General features: G+C 38.4%; 1 protein-coding gene and 1 pseudogene across 2 annotated transcripts in view; one reads left to right on the top strand and one right to left on the bottom strand.

Annotated features, from left to right (window-relative positions):
* B3GALT1 (beta-1,3-galactosyltransferase 1) overlaps positions 1-16191 on the top strand; it is a 473540-nt gene that overhangs the window by 351757 nt on the left and 105592 nt on the right. The window lies entirely within an intron of this gene.
* LOC118709546 lies at positions 6414-7032 on the bottom strand (annotated as a pseudogene).

Raw genomic sequence — 16191 nt, 5'->3', positions numbered from 1 at the left:
GTTTTGCATATCAATTTATTATCTGGCCAAATAGAAATAGTGGATTCTCATATTTGCTTTCGCAGTCAATCTATTATGATCCATTATTTTGGTTGAAATATTTAAAAAAAAAGATGGGCCATTTGGAGATACATAGTTGGAAAATGAGGATATTATAAACCACCCATAATGGTATCACCAACACACAGGTGTCTGAGGCTCACACTTTGAGAATTGCTGCTCCAGAAAATACAGGTCTTATGACTAGTGCTTAGAGAACATGACAACTAAGGAGTCCAAATTTGATTATTCAGAAATGACAACAAGACTTCATATATATATATTTATGAAACCATCTGCCAAACACAGCTATGTTAAAGTATTCCTATAATTCAAATATTGTGTGTCCCAGGGTTCCTTTTATTCCACTGCTCTCTCCTGTACTCTAATACACTGCCCTCCAGACATTTTGAACTTTATGAAACTCTACATTCTGTCACCTAGAAGCTTTGGAACTTGAAGGACAACTGCCTGTTAAAGCCATAATACAAAGCCTGCATTTCTACCATTTCCTGGCATAGAAGATCTGAGGGCTACTCCACCCTGTCCCAGTTCTAAGACAACATAGTACTTTCCAGCTAAGCACATTATGATTCTTTTATCCACTTACTAATGATATCTGGATTTTCTCGTGGTCCTGGAAAGGCTTGGTTGAGTCTCAATTCTATATACTCTTACAGTTCTTTTTTACTCAGGGATATATTTTGTATCTCTGGAGTCTCTGAATTAATAATTTGAAACCAAATAATCCATCTTCTGTAATAACTTCATGTTCTGTAATGGAACTTCTTATTTTCCCCTAAGACATTATAGTTCAATCCTTTTATGTTTCAGGTAAGAAAACTGACACCATGAAGGACCAAATGAATTTCCCTAGGGAACACAGAATGTAGAGCAGAATATATATCCACCCCTCTATGGGGACCCTTGACAGCAGTTTGGCTAGACTAATGGACTGGGATAAATATGGCCCTAGAATTATACACCTGAGATTCCCTCTCCCATACTCATGACCTCACATAATTGAAACATTCTACAGTTGACCCACTACTAATCCTAAACTTCAACATCATGTTAATGTTAAGGCAGGTGGGGACCTTCCTGATAGGATCATGAATTAGCTCAGGATCTTCAAGAATAAAGAGTAGCCCTAATCAAATCAATTAAGGTCACAGTAGCTGTCCTCTGCAAGAGAGAACCAATTCTGAACAATTGTGTGGAGATATTTTATTATTGCTAACCTACATTTAGAAGTATTAAAAGAATAAAAATTTCTTCTGGTATTTGGGATCAAATATACTTACTTGATCTTGCTCTTTTAAGGCAGAGAGATGCTGGCTTCTCTATAAAATTGGTTTCGATAATCCCAGGAGGAAGAAATGGCTTCTGTTGGAGCTATCCAAGGTGCTCAGCTCAGGGCATCATTTTTTTCAGCCTGATTTGCCTGCTTATGTCTGCCCTCCTTCCAAGTATTTCTAGAGCACCAAGCTTCATTGTGAGTCTTCTATGATTATTTCTTGACCCAGTGCCTAGGTTTTTCATCTCCAGAAACCTTACCCTGCAAGTTTATATTGACATTACTGCCTCCTACCTATTTATCTCCCTCTCTATGTACTAGTACTAAGTAGCCTTGTCTTTGTCAGGAATCTCCCACCTCCTCTTCTGTCCTGTACTCCGCTGGTCCAATCACATTGCCCTGCTTTAACTAGAGCAGCAGCCAAGACTCACCAAGAGTAAGCAGTAAGCAGGATTTTAGGATGACAGGAAAATCTTCCATGTCCCAAAGAATTTCTCCCTTGTAGACTTTCAATATAACAAAACTCACATTTGGTGATGCAGCATCAAAGAAAAATAGTGACTGGATTTACAGAGGGCACTGGATTAAAAATTGTAGATACTTTGTCTAAGTAACATTCACAAAATCAAATCCCCATGGGATAGATATTATTATTCCAATTTATGGTCAAGACTCAAATAAATGAATAATATATCCAATGTAGCACAACTAATATGTAATAGCAGCCTCAGTTTCATCCTTAGTTCTATCTGACTCCATACCCAGTGCATTATGCCTTGCAGAATGGAGTCTAGAGGAACTTCGGGCATGCTTCAATTCGTCGCTGCCATTAACATGTAAGCAGCATTTGGCATTTGGCCTTTAATATCGCTTTGATTTAGGCACTTTATCATTTCTATGTCATGTGTTCATTCACCCTTGACTGAAGGCAGGGAAGATATATGTTTTTTACAAACCAAATGATTGAGTGCAGGTACAAAGCTATGTCACCATAAACATCTATCCCCTTTCTCTGTACAAGGTAACAGTCAATTAAATCAGAATGATTTGCTCCAGGCCAGAAGAAGCTCATTGACCGGCACAAGACATCTGTACTTTTTCTCAGCTTACAATGCTATTAATACCACAAAGCCCCACAGCCAGAGCGAAGGAAAGTTTTTCAAGTGATGGATTTAAACTTTGTCCTTTGGGAGTTAGATGTGATTGTCTCCATCAGCATTTGTTCACACTTTTGGAGCTCATTTTCTAGTTTCACTTAATCTTCAGCCTCTTCTAATTTCAAAGCCCCAGGGCTCAAAGAACTAACTCTGGGCCAAGCACTTTCTTGACCAGTCAGCTCTTACTTTAACCAATGATATGCCACTACTGATGAAGAGTTTTTTTGTTTTTTTTTCTCTTTCTGCTTTTAAAATATTCAATACATGGCTTTTGATAGATTTATAGGATCTTTTACCTCGTTTTATGACTTTTATTTTTGTACTGTTTTCTTATTTTATAGTATTACATATGCACAGTTAAAAAAAAAAAAAAAAAAGGAAGTGAAAAGGGGCATCCATCCTTCCTTATCCTAAGTTGAGGACTTTATTTTAACTGCTAAATACAGCAGGCATACATTGTCTGTACAACCCCACAATACTCAAAAGTTCTCTTCACTCTTAAAGTCTCTGGGTGTGTCCTAGTGTTGCTGGATGGTGGTGGGGCAGGAATTTTGGTATCTGCCAGGCATGGCTCCCACATCTTTGGTAGAGTATTCACCAAAGATCTTATAACCTGCCATTTAGACCAGACTCCTCTCCTTTACCCTTCTTCCTCAGTCTCCTCCTTTATTCAAACTTTCATCCTTTTAATTCCTTCCTATCAGAGTCCTATATTCTTACCATTAATGATTCTTGGGTTATCTGGAAATATTTTTAAATTTACTAAAGCTAGAGTTCATCAGAGGGGGGGAAAAAACAAAAAAATATTCCCCTTTTCAAGGACAATGAAATCTTCATAATATAACCTTTATTCCCCCACCCCCTCTCCCCTCCTTCCGCCCATAAAATAAGAGAATTACTTCTGTTCTTTACTAGAGATAATTGTATTCCTCACCCTGACTGAGTCAAATTCAAGGGCAAGGGTTATTTTCATATCATGGGTTAAATATTTATATGCTATATATACATATGAAACGGTATGACTAAACATTACCTAAACTCTCAGTTTCTAGAAATGTAACATTTTAATGTATGGTGTTATGCACTGAATGTACCCCCAAAATTTATATGTTGAGACTCTAACCTAATCTGATAGTATTAGAAGTTTGAACCATTGGGAGATAATTAGGTTTAGATGAAGGCTTAAGGGTGGGGCCCTCATAATGGGATTAGTGATTTAGAAGAAGAAGAGAGATCTGAGCTGTCTTTATTTTCACCTGATGAAGACACAGTAAGGAGACAACAAGCCAGAAAGAGAGCTCTCACTAGAACCCAACAACACTAACACACTGATCTCTGATTTCTGCCCTCCAAAACTGTAAGAAAAAAATTTCCATTTAAGCCACCCAGTCTATGGCATTTTGGTATAGCAGCCCAAGCAAACTGAGATATATTGTCTTCTAGATATGTTCATTCATTCATTCCCTGCTATTTTAAAATTAAAATAGCATTATAGTACAGTGTGTTTTTAACCTTTCTCACTTAGTAATTCATGATAATCCACACTGTACTATTATATTCTCCTGCTTTTTGCATTAGTTTCCTGGGGCTAGTAAAACAAACCTGATAGTTTAAAACAACAGAATTTTTATTTATTTATTTATTTATTTTGCCTAACACATCTGCAGGCCACAAGTCTGAAATCAAGGTTTTTGCAAGACCACACTTTTTCCTGAGTTTCTAGGCAGAATCTGTATCTTGCTGCTGGTAGCTTGTGTTGGCTGGAGATGGCCTAATAACTTTAATCTCTGCCTTCATCTTCATAATGCCTTCTCCACTGTATGTGAGAGAGAGAGAGAGAGAGAGAGAGAGAGAGAGAGAGAGAGAGAGAAAGAAAGAGAGAGAGAGAGAGACTCAAAATCCACTCTGCTTCTCTCTTATAAGTACACTTGTGAATGGATATAGGGCTCATTCAGAAAACCTAGGCTAAATGCCTATCATAAGACCCTTAACTAAATCACATTGTTTGCCATAGAAGGTAATAATCACTCTTTTGCCATATAATGGAATATTAACCTACATTAAGAAGTATTGTAAGGACTAGAAAGAAAATATAGCTTTGGTGAAATGGCATTTTTGTTTAAGCCTACCAAAGTCTACCCTCTGGTCTACAAAGATTCACATCCATCCCACATGTAAAAATTTATTTTATCCCAATCTCTCAAATCGCTACCCATTCCAGAAACAACTCAAGCCTCAAATCTCCTCTGAATATTTTTGGCTCAAAAGTCCCATCATAGTCCAGCTGGCACCTTTCAGTGGTTGAGCACTGACCTATGAACCAAGAGGTCACAGTTCAATTCTTGGTCAGGGCATATGCCTGGGTTGAAAATGGATCCCCAGTGTGGAGCATGTAGGAAACAACAAATCAATGCTTGTCTCTCATCATTGATGTTTCTATCTCTCTCTTCTTCTCCCTTTCTCTGTGAAATCAATAAAAATGTATATTACAAAAAGAGTTCCATCATATAAATCAGTATGTGTGAGGACTGAGCAAGTCCCATCTAGAGGCAAAATTCCTCTCCATCTATGGACTTGAGAAACCAGAAAACAAGTTATCAGCTTCCACGATACAATGGTAGACATCAAATAGCAGTTACAGATATTCCCATTTCCAAAGGAGGAAAAATGAAAAAATTGTGATCTAAGTCATTTGTAGTCATATGTTTTTGCTTGTCATACATAGTTCTATGTTGCTTCCCAGTGACAACACAGGATCTTTATCCAGACATCTTCCCACTTTCAGGGTTGTTATTAAAATTTGGAGCAAATCAAGGGGTCTTAAACTGCTCATAGGCTTTTTCTTTTTCCTTTTTTGCTAGACTCAGTTTTGTTTTCAGCTTGATTGCATTATTAATAGATGAAAGTTAAGCAGCTTCTTTTGAAAGTTTGCCAAAAGCTTTCAGCATGTTGGCGCCATAGTGAGGGTCCTTTGTGATGTGTGAGTCAGCCACAGCAGCTTCTCCCGGCTTTGAAAATCCTGGAGGTTTAGCTATTTCTAGTGTCTTTATTATTTTTTTAATCTTTATTGTTGAAAGTGATACATGTGTCCTCCTTTTCCCCATATTGACCTCTTCTAGCCCATCCCTGTCCCCTGCCTTTTTGTATTATCTGGCACACGACAGACACAATCTTCATGCACAGTGTTTTTCACGTCAGAGCTGTATCAAAGTGCATTTTAAGACGATTGAAATGGCAACTAAAATGACAATGAGAAGTATACCAGTAAAGTTCAACATATCACTACAAATAACTACACGGAGGTAACACAGATAAACAGAAACCTTTCTCTTTATATCCAGCTACATTTGCACATGCAGTCAACATCTTGTGAAATAACTGTTCACCTGCTTAGTAACTGTTGAATTGTTTTGAGATTGGTTGTTAGATACTTCAGAATTTCTGAAAAGCAAACCATCTTATCTTAGACTAAGATGATGCAGTACTTCTATGTAATTAAATATCCTTTTGGGTATTTGTTTAATGTCTGTATATTACTTTGTTGTATGGTTAAATACAACAGTCTTCTTATTAAGCAGGTAGTTTTGTTTTGTTTTTTCAGTTTTTCTCTAATTAAGGTTTTCAATAAATATCCAGATGATGAAACAGAGTTCAGATATTTAAAATTTATTCTACAAAGTATCTTAATGAGAATTAAAATAACCTGGATTAATATACAAATTAAAATGCTGGGGGATTTTTTTTCTTAATCTCAATTTTTTAAATTTCACCCTTATTTTAACATGACTATATTCTTTGTTTGGATAAATTGACTAGCTAGCCCATCAAGTCATTATCAACCATTAGCACCGTATCTCTGTAGATTAGGGCTTTTGAACTGTCCTAAATTGTTTATTGGGTGAGAATTTTACAAACATTACTTATATTAGTGGTAACAGTGCAGCTGGAGAGTATTGTGACTTCTCCAGGCTGCACAGCGAGAACCACCAATGTGTGTTGGAATATGTGGCCCTCTCCAAAGCCATGGGGCTTGTGGCCTCCAGATGACAGACAGCCTTTGCATCTCCCTTGCTTGTGGACTGGTTTGGTGACCCACTGGGTGTCAGAATTCCTACCGAGAGCCTATGGGATGGCTCAATGAGGATAACCTCAGAGAGTTTAGTATGGAATCTTCATCAAGTCAATAAGAATCCAGGACCCTCAGAGTCCTACAATGACATCCAGCTCCTACCTCAGCAACAGACAGAAGACTTGAAGAAAACTCTAGCTGATTTACACCATCGTGGATAGGCTTGCCATGGAACAGGGTTTTTGCAATCACCACAATACACATGCATCTGATATATGACATAACCTCCCTTGGCCTTGTATCCCAGCTTGTTTGCTTTATGGAGCCGGATGGGGAAGGGGCCCTGTGGAGCACAGAGAGCTGGCGGTACTGCCAGCAGTGCACCCTGAGAAGGAAGCAGTTTACGTCCCACTGGTCCTTCCTCCATAGCTCCTGGATGTACTTGTAGGTGCCCATCTTGGCTTACCTGATAGCTGCGTCCATACAGAAAGGAAAAGCCTGTTAGATCAGTTATTTTTGTATGTGTGGTTTTTTTTTTAAATTATTTTTATATGCATATAGTTGATTTCAGAGAGGAAGGGAGAGGTAAATAGTAATACCAATGATGAGAATGAATCATTGATTGGCTGTCTCCTGCATGCCCCCTACTGGGGATCAAGTTTGCAACCCAGCCATGTTCCCTAACCAGGAATCAAAATGTGACCTTCTGGTTCATAGGTCGATGCTTACCCACTGAGCCACACTGGTCTCTCTAGAAAGACCAAAGGAAAGGGGCTTCAGAGGGGGGAGTCTAAGGGAGAGAAGAGATCAAAGGGAAAGGCCTAGACCGTGAGGGAATGTCAGTGGAAGTCAATCTTGCCCACTCAGAGGGTCATGTGAGAATCAATAGAAGATGAGCTTGTTGAATGGGCAACTGGTGAGTGACAGGTGCTAACCAAAATGATGGAGGAGGTTAGGAAGCAAACTTTGCCTACTCCTCAATATATCCTGGGCTCTAGGGTATTGTCTGCATACTCTTAAAACCACTACCCTTTTTTACTATAAACTGCAGGTGCAAATAGTGAACACAGGGTGATGCCAGGGAGAGCCGTGTAAAAATGGAGCACCTGCTCAGTGATTATACTTATAGGTGTGGGAGGAAGATGAAAGCCTGGGATTGTGTACTGAGACACACCTCACCAGAGACAGCTGAGGAACCCTCTGCTGAGAGTAAAAATTGTGTGCTCTATACATTTCTCCATCTCCCTATTATTTAAGACTTTTCTTTACATTTTTAATAAATGAAGTCCGGGTTTATGCTTCAACATGTTGCCTTACCATATGTTTGGCTTTATTTTTATCAAACATCATGTCCCTCCATCTTGTGTGATGTATTTTCAGTGTTCTCTTCTTTCCTACTCTCTTTCTGTTCACTTAGCCTCACATCAGAGACAAACAGATTCAAAAGAATCACGCACAGAGGTGAAGTGGGGAAAAATCCCTTCAGGACAAGCATGAAAAGAGATAAGGGCATGCCACTGGCCTGCAGAGTAGCAGGTGGTGGCCAAACCCTCCCTACCTCTTCTTCCTCCAATTAGACCCATTTCTCCTTCAGAGACAGAATCCCAGGATCCGTGCCTGCCTGCATGCTTGCATGTGTTCCTGCTGCTTGGAGAATGAGGCATCCACACACTAGCCTTATAGCTGGCCTGTAGTGCCCAGTAGGATACTGGGCCAGCATTGACCCAATAAAAACGGAGCCCATTGTTCTAGAAAAAAAGTGTAGAATAGGACTGCCCTTTTAAATGCTCCTTGACATTGTAAAAGCTCAAATCTATTTTCTGACTTACTATAACCACTGCTCATCCCCAGTGTTGCTCTCTAGGTGCCTCTAACTCTATTTCAGTGTCCTTTCTCCATGTAAACCAAGTTACATTTTTTTCTAGGTTGAATCACATTTCAGCATTTTTTGTTTGTTTGTTTTAAACTAGAATTAGTACAGCATGTCTCAGTTCTTAATGGTTCTCAAGTCCCAAATTAGAAAGCTCTTTAAACTGCACTAGCAATGCATTGTTTTCTTGCTTCTTCCAAATCTCTCACTGTGTTAACCTAGAAACTAATATTTGTACAGTGCTTTACAGTTTACAAAATACTTTCAAACCCATCACCTCCTGAGATATGGGGGATTGTTCAGAACTATTTCTCCAAAGCAGAGATCGAGGTTTGAAGACATAACTGGTTTATCACAGGCTGCACAACTGATAATGGAGCTGAGATTGAAGCTAGTCTGTCTTTCACACCAATTCTCTCTGCCTCTCTACCACAATCCATGTGTTTCCACGCAAGCAATAATGAGTAGCAAATTTAAGTGTTATTATTGAACAGGTGAGAGAATAAATCTCATTTTCTAGAAACATGTTCCAACTCTAAGTTTTGTCAGAGATGTGTTATTTTGTTCCCATTAGCCTAAAAGCAACACACACAAATGCAGTAGCTGGTGCTTTTTAGGATGTTAATAGCTAACATTTGTTATGTACTTGCAATGCACCATACTCTATATTTAATGCTTTCTAAATACTATCTCAATGAATCCTCATAACAATGAAAGAACTAGGGTCTTAGCCAACTCAGGCTGCTATAGCAGCATACTATAGTCTATAGATGGGATGGCTGGAAACGATTTCTTTATCACAGTTATAGAGCTGGAAGTCTGAGATCAGGGTGCCAGTATGATCAGGTGTTTAGTAAGAGCCCTCTTCTTAGCTCAGACAGCTGCCTCCTCACTGTGTTTTTACAGGAAGAGAGAAGATTCCTTCCTCTTTTTATAAGGGCACCAATCCTATCATCAAGCCCCATCCCAATGACCTCATGTAAACTTAATTATCTCCCAAAGATTCCATTTCCAAATATCATCATATTGGGGATTAGGGTTTCAACATATGCATTCAAGAGGCACCTAAACATTTGATAGTAACTTAGTATCATCCCCATTTTGAAGAGGAGGAAAACAGATTGTAAGAGATTATGTTAGTCACTCAACCTAGTAATTCGTGATGTGGAGGAACCCTAGAAAAAATGGCTCCAGTGAGCACAACCTCAACCACTGAGCCATAGGGATTAAGATGTCTGGTTCTGTAAGCATTTAGGTTAGAATTTCAGCTGCACTGGTGACTAGCTGCATTAAATTGGGCAAATATTTAATTTTTCTGAAGCTCAGTTTTTCCATCTGTAAAATGATTAAATAAGTTAGCAAAAATTGGCACCTAATCAGAAGTCAATAAATGTTAGCCACTGTTGTTCTACAGATGCTTCACTTATTTCCTTATTTCTCAAATATATATTGAACACCTGCTCTGTGTTACTGTATTTCTCTGCACATTCCCTTTTTAGAAGCTCTATCTCCTCCTACCCTCAAGATTGCCACCTGCCAAGGCTAACCAGGCAATTTCCCTCTTTCCTGCATGTAAACAATCCTCTCGCTGTGTGGTCAGGATTGCTCACCTTTAGCTTGGCGTTGCTGTTGCTTCACAGGAGTTTATAGCTCCAACATCCTTTGTTTTGTAGCATCACTAGCACTCTGTCTGCTTCAAAATGCCAGGATTCACTGGGCTGTTTTCTAGGGCTATTTGAGGTCACCCTTTCTTGTGCCTAATGGAAACCAATCTGTTTCACTACAGACATCACCAATTTATACAATATGATTTCAAATCACACACTTCCATCTTGAGCCCCCTCTTTTTTGCTGTTTCACTTTCTTTTCTGATTATAGACTGCCTCATGCACTAGTGCCTCAGAATCAGAATAATGGTGCTGATGGCTCTCTACTTGTAAGTGCATTTGTTTCCAGATCCCTTTGCCCTGGCCACCAATTGTCTTTTCCTAATGTTCTGTTTTCCCCGTTCCTCAGTCCAGTGAGAGCTAAAAAATAAATAAATAAATAAATAAATAAACAAATAAATAAATAATACTTTTTCTCCCACTAGGTTCTTCTGGCTAGGCTAATTATCCAATTAATAGAGACTGGTTAACAGGAGAAATCAAAGTGTAATGCGTGGGGAATTTACATAAGCATGAAAATTTCAAAGAAAATGAGGCAACATTGAGTATAAAACCAATCAATGATTCTCTCTCATCATTGATGTTTCTATCTCTCTGTCATCCCTCCCTTCCTGTCTGAAATCAATAAAATATATATTTTTTTAAAAAATGTTTTTGGACAATGGAGAAAGGATGGTATTAGATTTCAGAAGTGAGGAAGGGTAATTTATAGGTAGTTGAGGAAGAGTGGAACATGCATGGCAGGAAAATCCTGTTAGCAACTCAGAAACAATGGACCAGGGGGTATCTAGCCTGAAGCCCTCTCACTTAATTCAAAGTTTGGCTAAGGCACCATCCTAAGATCTCCTTCCTGAAGCAGGTGTCTCTGTCTGGATCTCTTGGGCAGGAAAGGTTTATCCTGAATCTTATGTTTCTTAGTAGCTTAATATCAGTATCCCAAGAACTTCAGGGTGGCAAAATGTTGGTCTCTTCAGTCTTTAGAACTTACTTGAGAAACGTGTGCTTTACATTTGACCTTGAACGATTTGCTGAAACTATTTTGTTAAGCGTTGCTGTACTTGCTTGAAGGGCAGTGTTGTATACACAGCATTGCAACTTTTATAATGCTTCCTATATGAATATGGCCAAGAACAAAACACTCTAAGTTCAGTGTCAAACCTGATGCCAATGGGATGAAACAAATGCAAAATGCCTCTGATTGGAACAGACATTTTATGATCAAATATTTCTGTAAACTCAGGCCACCCAGTCGCTGTAGCCAAACATAGAATACATTAAGAGGCAATAAAATTGTAAATTGGACATGTGAATAAGCTTTATTGATATTGCAAAATATTGTGGTAGAACTTGCTGTCAAATCTCCTCATTTGGGAACACCGCATTAAAGAGAAAAACAGTAAGAGTTGTGAGTAGTACTGACGTAATTAGGAGTTGAATCTATTTGGATTCACAGCACTTGCTGCAGACAATTACAGCTTTAAACTTTCAGCAGATGGCCAGCATTAAGTCCTGGTGAGCCTTTCCGCAGCAGTGAAGCCACCACCCGGTAAGATCTACCATTGTCCAGGATTTAGCTTCACCTAGAAATAAGCTAGTGGGATGGAAACTGCTGAATCACATAGTGTGGCTGTAACTTCGGCAGAACAGCTGCTTCCACTGTAAGTCCCTACTGTGTCTGCGTAGGACAAAAGCAATGGTCCATTTGGTGGGAAACTTATAACTGAATAGAGAAGGGAAAAAAATAGAAAAGGGAGGAAAATGAACCCATTGAGTTGGTTATTTGCTGTATATAAGCAAATAAAGTGTCCTGATAGGAAGGTATTGCTCTTATACATGTAGTTTTTGGCACTCTGTTGACATAACAATAATCTATTATGGTCCTATAATGAAGATAATAAAGTAAAAGAAAAGAGGAAGCAAAGAATATTCTCTGGGAAATTCCTTAAAATTATGCTGTGATAACAGCCTCCATTTTTGGATTGTTTACCGTATTTGGGATGGTGTAAGCTCTTTAGATACATTACATTTTTTAATTCTCATAACAACCTAAGGGATAGATAGGGTTTTATTTATTTAATAGGCTTTATTTTTTAGGAGAGCTTTAAATTTATAGCAAAAGCTAGCAGAGTATATAGAGATTTTCCCATATACCTATTGTGTGCACACACACACACACATATAACCTCCACCATTATTGCCATTCCCCACCAGTGAGTGGTTCATTTGAACCTGCATTGACACATCATTAGCACCCCAAGTCCATAGTTTCCATTAAAGCTCACACTTGATGTTGCACATGCTAAGGGCTTGCATATATGTATAATGGCACGTACCCACCATTATTAGAAACAATTTTTATTCCCATTTTATATAGAAGGGACTAAGGCAAAGGGAAATCTGATGGGCGGTAAGTGTAGAGTTGGACTGAAAAGGGTCTGCTGGGTCTGACCATGAGGAGGTTGATTAGTGCTGCCTGTGAGAGCACTTGCAGGAGAGTTCTTGGGTGGAGGGGAGAAGAGAACCTGACTTTCTCACCAGCAGGATCCCCGGAGGCAGGCACAGAAGGTGAGTCTGTAGGCACCTAAACAGTCACTTATGTGAATAACACCCTTGATGCTTCTCATCCAAGCAGTTGGCTTCAGTGTGCTCTTACCCATTATAATAGCCTACCTCTTGGTGCCTCATTTGCTTGGGTAGTTTTGAAAACCATTTTAACTAAATATAGTTGGACTGCCACTACAGTCCTGTAAGGCATGCTATCTCCATTTTACAGATTAGCATTAGAGGCACAGAGAGATTTCAAATGACTTGCCAAGAGTATAGAGCTGGTTGCCAATGAAGTCAATATGAGGACTCAAGACCATCATTCTATTATTGAACTTAACATTCTTCAGGGCCATTAATCTCTGGCTCAGGTTCCCACAAATAATCTCTAGCTCAGATTTCCTGATGGCCTTGAGGAGAGATTTTATGGTGATTGATAGGATCCATGAAATCTTATCATCCTAGTCCTTTCCCCAGTGTGCTAGGCAAAGGCCATTGACATGGTCATGTTATTAGACTAACTTCACTTGAGAGTATCAGGCATTTTGCCATTTCCTAGTTTAACCTATTTAATATTGCCAAGCTTGCAAGGCCAGGAAAGTTAAGCAGCAGGCAGTGTAAATTCAAGGTCATAGAGTAAGTAAGAAGAGACCAGGCTGTTCAAGTCCTTAAGCAATATGTCACCCACCCCTTATGCACAGGCAGGACATTGGCCTCATTGATTTATTGACATCTGAGAGTCATATTTATTGTTCTATAAAAATTATTGGTTGCTGCAAAGATTCAGAAACACAAGTCCAGGGAATGTTCTGCAGCATAAATTCCCCTGTGATATATTCTAGAGCCAATCAGTCAGGAAGTAAACTTGTATTGGTCCAGTCCAGTCATTATTCATCCAAGCTAGGATATAAAGGGGAAAAAAATAGCAGTGGTCTTTGATTTCATTTCCTACCAGTTTACAAGTTTGTTTGCTTGTGGCTGCTGCTGTAACATGGAGTTAAAGCAATTTCCAGGCCATTATTGCTCTGAGGCAATAGCAACTTTTCAGTTTCTGTCCTGAATGTGTGGCAACTTCAGAGATTACTCAGACATCAGCAAAAGGCAAATGATGTGAGTGAGAGTCCCATGCATCATGTGAGTCCTTGGCCAGGAAATCAGCAGCGTGATCCATTTGTTCCCGAGGGCACTAGAGGTTGTGCAGGCAGTCCTGGCAGCTACAATGGCCACTCTTTTAAAAGTACTCAAATGTGGTTCATAGAGAACTGAGATAAATTATGAAAGATTATCTTCTAAAATTTCCTTCAAATACTATTCCTGAAACTCTTTTCTATTAAATCAAGCAGATAATGTAAAGAGGAGACAGAAAGATGTACTCAAAGTCAGTTTACTTCTTTTTATTTTGTTGTTTCTGCATCTTTGATTCTTACAATTTTTCTCTTTTACTAGTATATGTGTTTTTCTCATCCAGTTTTCTTTGCTAGATTTTCAACTGTTTTCAAATACCTCATTAATAATTGCCATATTTCTGCCCCTTCTCGTTTTTTATATGTTCAGTATTTCATCTCTTCCCTTTCTGCTTATGCTGCCATCACCTTCTGACTCTTTTTTCAAGTAACTGAGTTTGCACATGGTTTTTTGTATTTTTTAACAAATCACTCCAACAATATTCCAACTTCCTCTAGAGAAAGGAATACAATCTGAAATATAAATCATCCTGAGCCCAGTGAAAGCATGCTCAAGCAAGGCATTAAACACCCTCTTCCAATTTCCAAAACCACATTGAGAAATAGCTTAGGTCAGCGAGAGAGGATGTGGCAAAGGTGAAAAATGATAGTACGAAGAGCCCCGGGTTATATCAAATTTTGCTTTTTTATTACTTTGGACTTGCCAATAAATTCTGGGAGCCATGCCTTTTTAATATATTTCCTTGGCCTCTGCTAACTCCAGTATTTGGAAGATGAAATTCCAATAGAATATCTTGAGACCTCTTGCCCCAACATACAGCTAAACATCTCAATTGTCCAAGCACAGAGCCAAGAGCAATGAGATATGAATTTCAAACTGTTTCTACCTTTGAACTGTTTATATTTGATAATATGTACCATAATATTTGAGAAACACTTTTACTGACTCAAAGCTAGTTGTGAAAAAAATACACATGTGTCTCCTGCAGATTATGTGTGTGTGTGTGTGTGTGTGTGTGTGTGTGTGTGTGTGTGTGTGAAAGGATGAAAAAAAAAAAAAGGTTGAGGACAGGAGGGAAAGAAATAATGTATGATTCACTGAGCTTCTATTCTACCCAAAGTGCTTTAGATATATTACTTTATTTAATTTTATAATTTTCCTAGGAAGTATTTACAACTATAACTTTTAAAAAGGTAAGAAAATGGAGGCATAGGATGGTTAAGTAACTTGCCTATGGCCACCTAGTAAATGGTAGATTTATCTATGAAGCAAGATTTTTGATGATGGTAATGAAGAGGAAGAAGAAGAAATAGAAGAAGAAACTTTCATATACATTTCATTTACATTTCTGATGTAGGTAATATTATTACTTCCATTTTATTGATGAGGGACCAAAGGCTAGCATAAGTAAAATTATTTGTCCAAGTTACAGAGTTGGTGAGTAGAAGTGCTAGGATTTGAATCACAGCCAACTGACTTCAAATCCCACACTGACAACTCCAAATCCACTTGCTTCCCACTCTATAACATGTCTCTTGAGACATTTCAAATGAAAATTTAACACTAAAAACATATTTAGTGCCATACTTAAGGAAAAGAAAAATACTGTGTCATTGAAGATGTGAATATCATATCAATGTAGCCCAAGTACAGGAAGGGCTATGTCAAAAGGTAATGCATGCCTGGAAATTGTTCATCAACATCGTGTCATCACTGCGTACATGTATGTCTTTTTCTTCAAGATGTATAATACTAGGTTTTCAAGGTGGTGTTGGTAGGAGGAGAGAGCCATCTCAGTAACAGGGTCCGCACATCCGGTTAACTCTGTTGCTCATACAGAATTAGCAGGTGAACAAATACATGGGATTGTATAAACCCAACTAAAAACAATTCCAGATGTTAGCACTCTTAATAAAACCAATTAACTCCTTCTAATAAATTCCTTTTACAGGGTTAAAGCAATTAATGATGCCCACTCCTTTGATAATTCTCACAAGCAATGCAGGTTTTAAAATATATAATTCCAATAATTTATCTTTTAACTCTTTAGTTCCCCTGGACACTCAGAATGTCAATTTTGAATGCATATGTGGAAAAGTACGAACTTATAGGCTCTTACATGAATTATTTACTGTGTCCCAGGCATTGTGCTAAGTTCTTTACTTGCGTTTTGGTTTCTGAGGTTAATACTACATCATCTCTATTAAATGGATAAGGTAACAGTGGCTTCATGAAATTAGTTAATTTTCCTGTATCATATAATTATCACAAAGTTTGGCTTCGAATCCAGGCCTTTGTGAATAGTGCAGATTTTCTTCCAGCCTCTGGAAGGAGCTCCTTTCTTCCCTGGTTCTAGGTGCTGT

Source organism: Pipistrellus kuhlii, unplaced genomic scaffold (assembly GCF_014108245.1).
Source record: "Pipistrellus kuhlii isolate mPipKuh1 unplaced genomic scaffold, mPipKuh1.p scaffold_m20_p_7, whole genome shotgun sequence".
Lineage (NCBI taxonomy): Eukaryota > Metazoa > Chordata > Mammalia > Chiroptera > Vespertilionidae > Pipistrellus > Pipistrellus kuhlii.
This window is presented reverse-complemented; position numbering and strand designations above follow the sequence as displayed.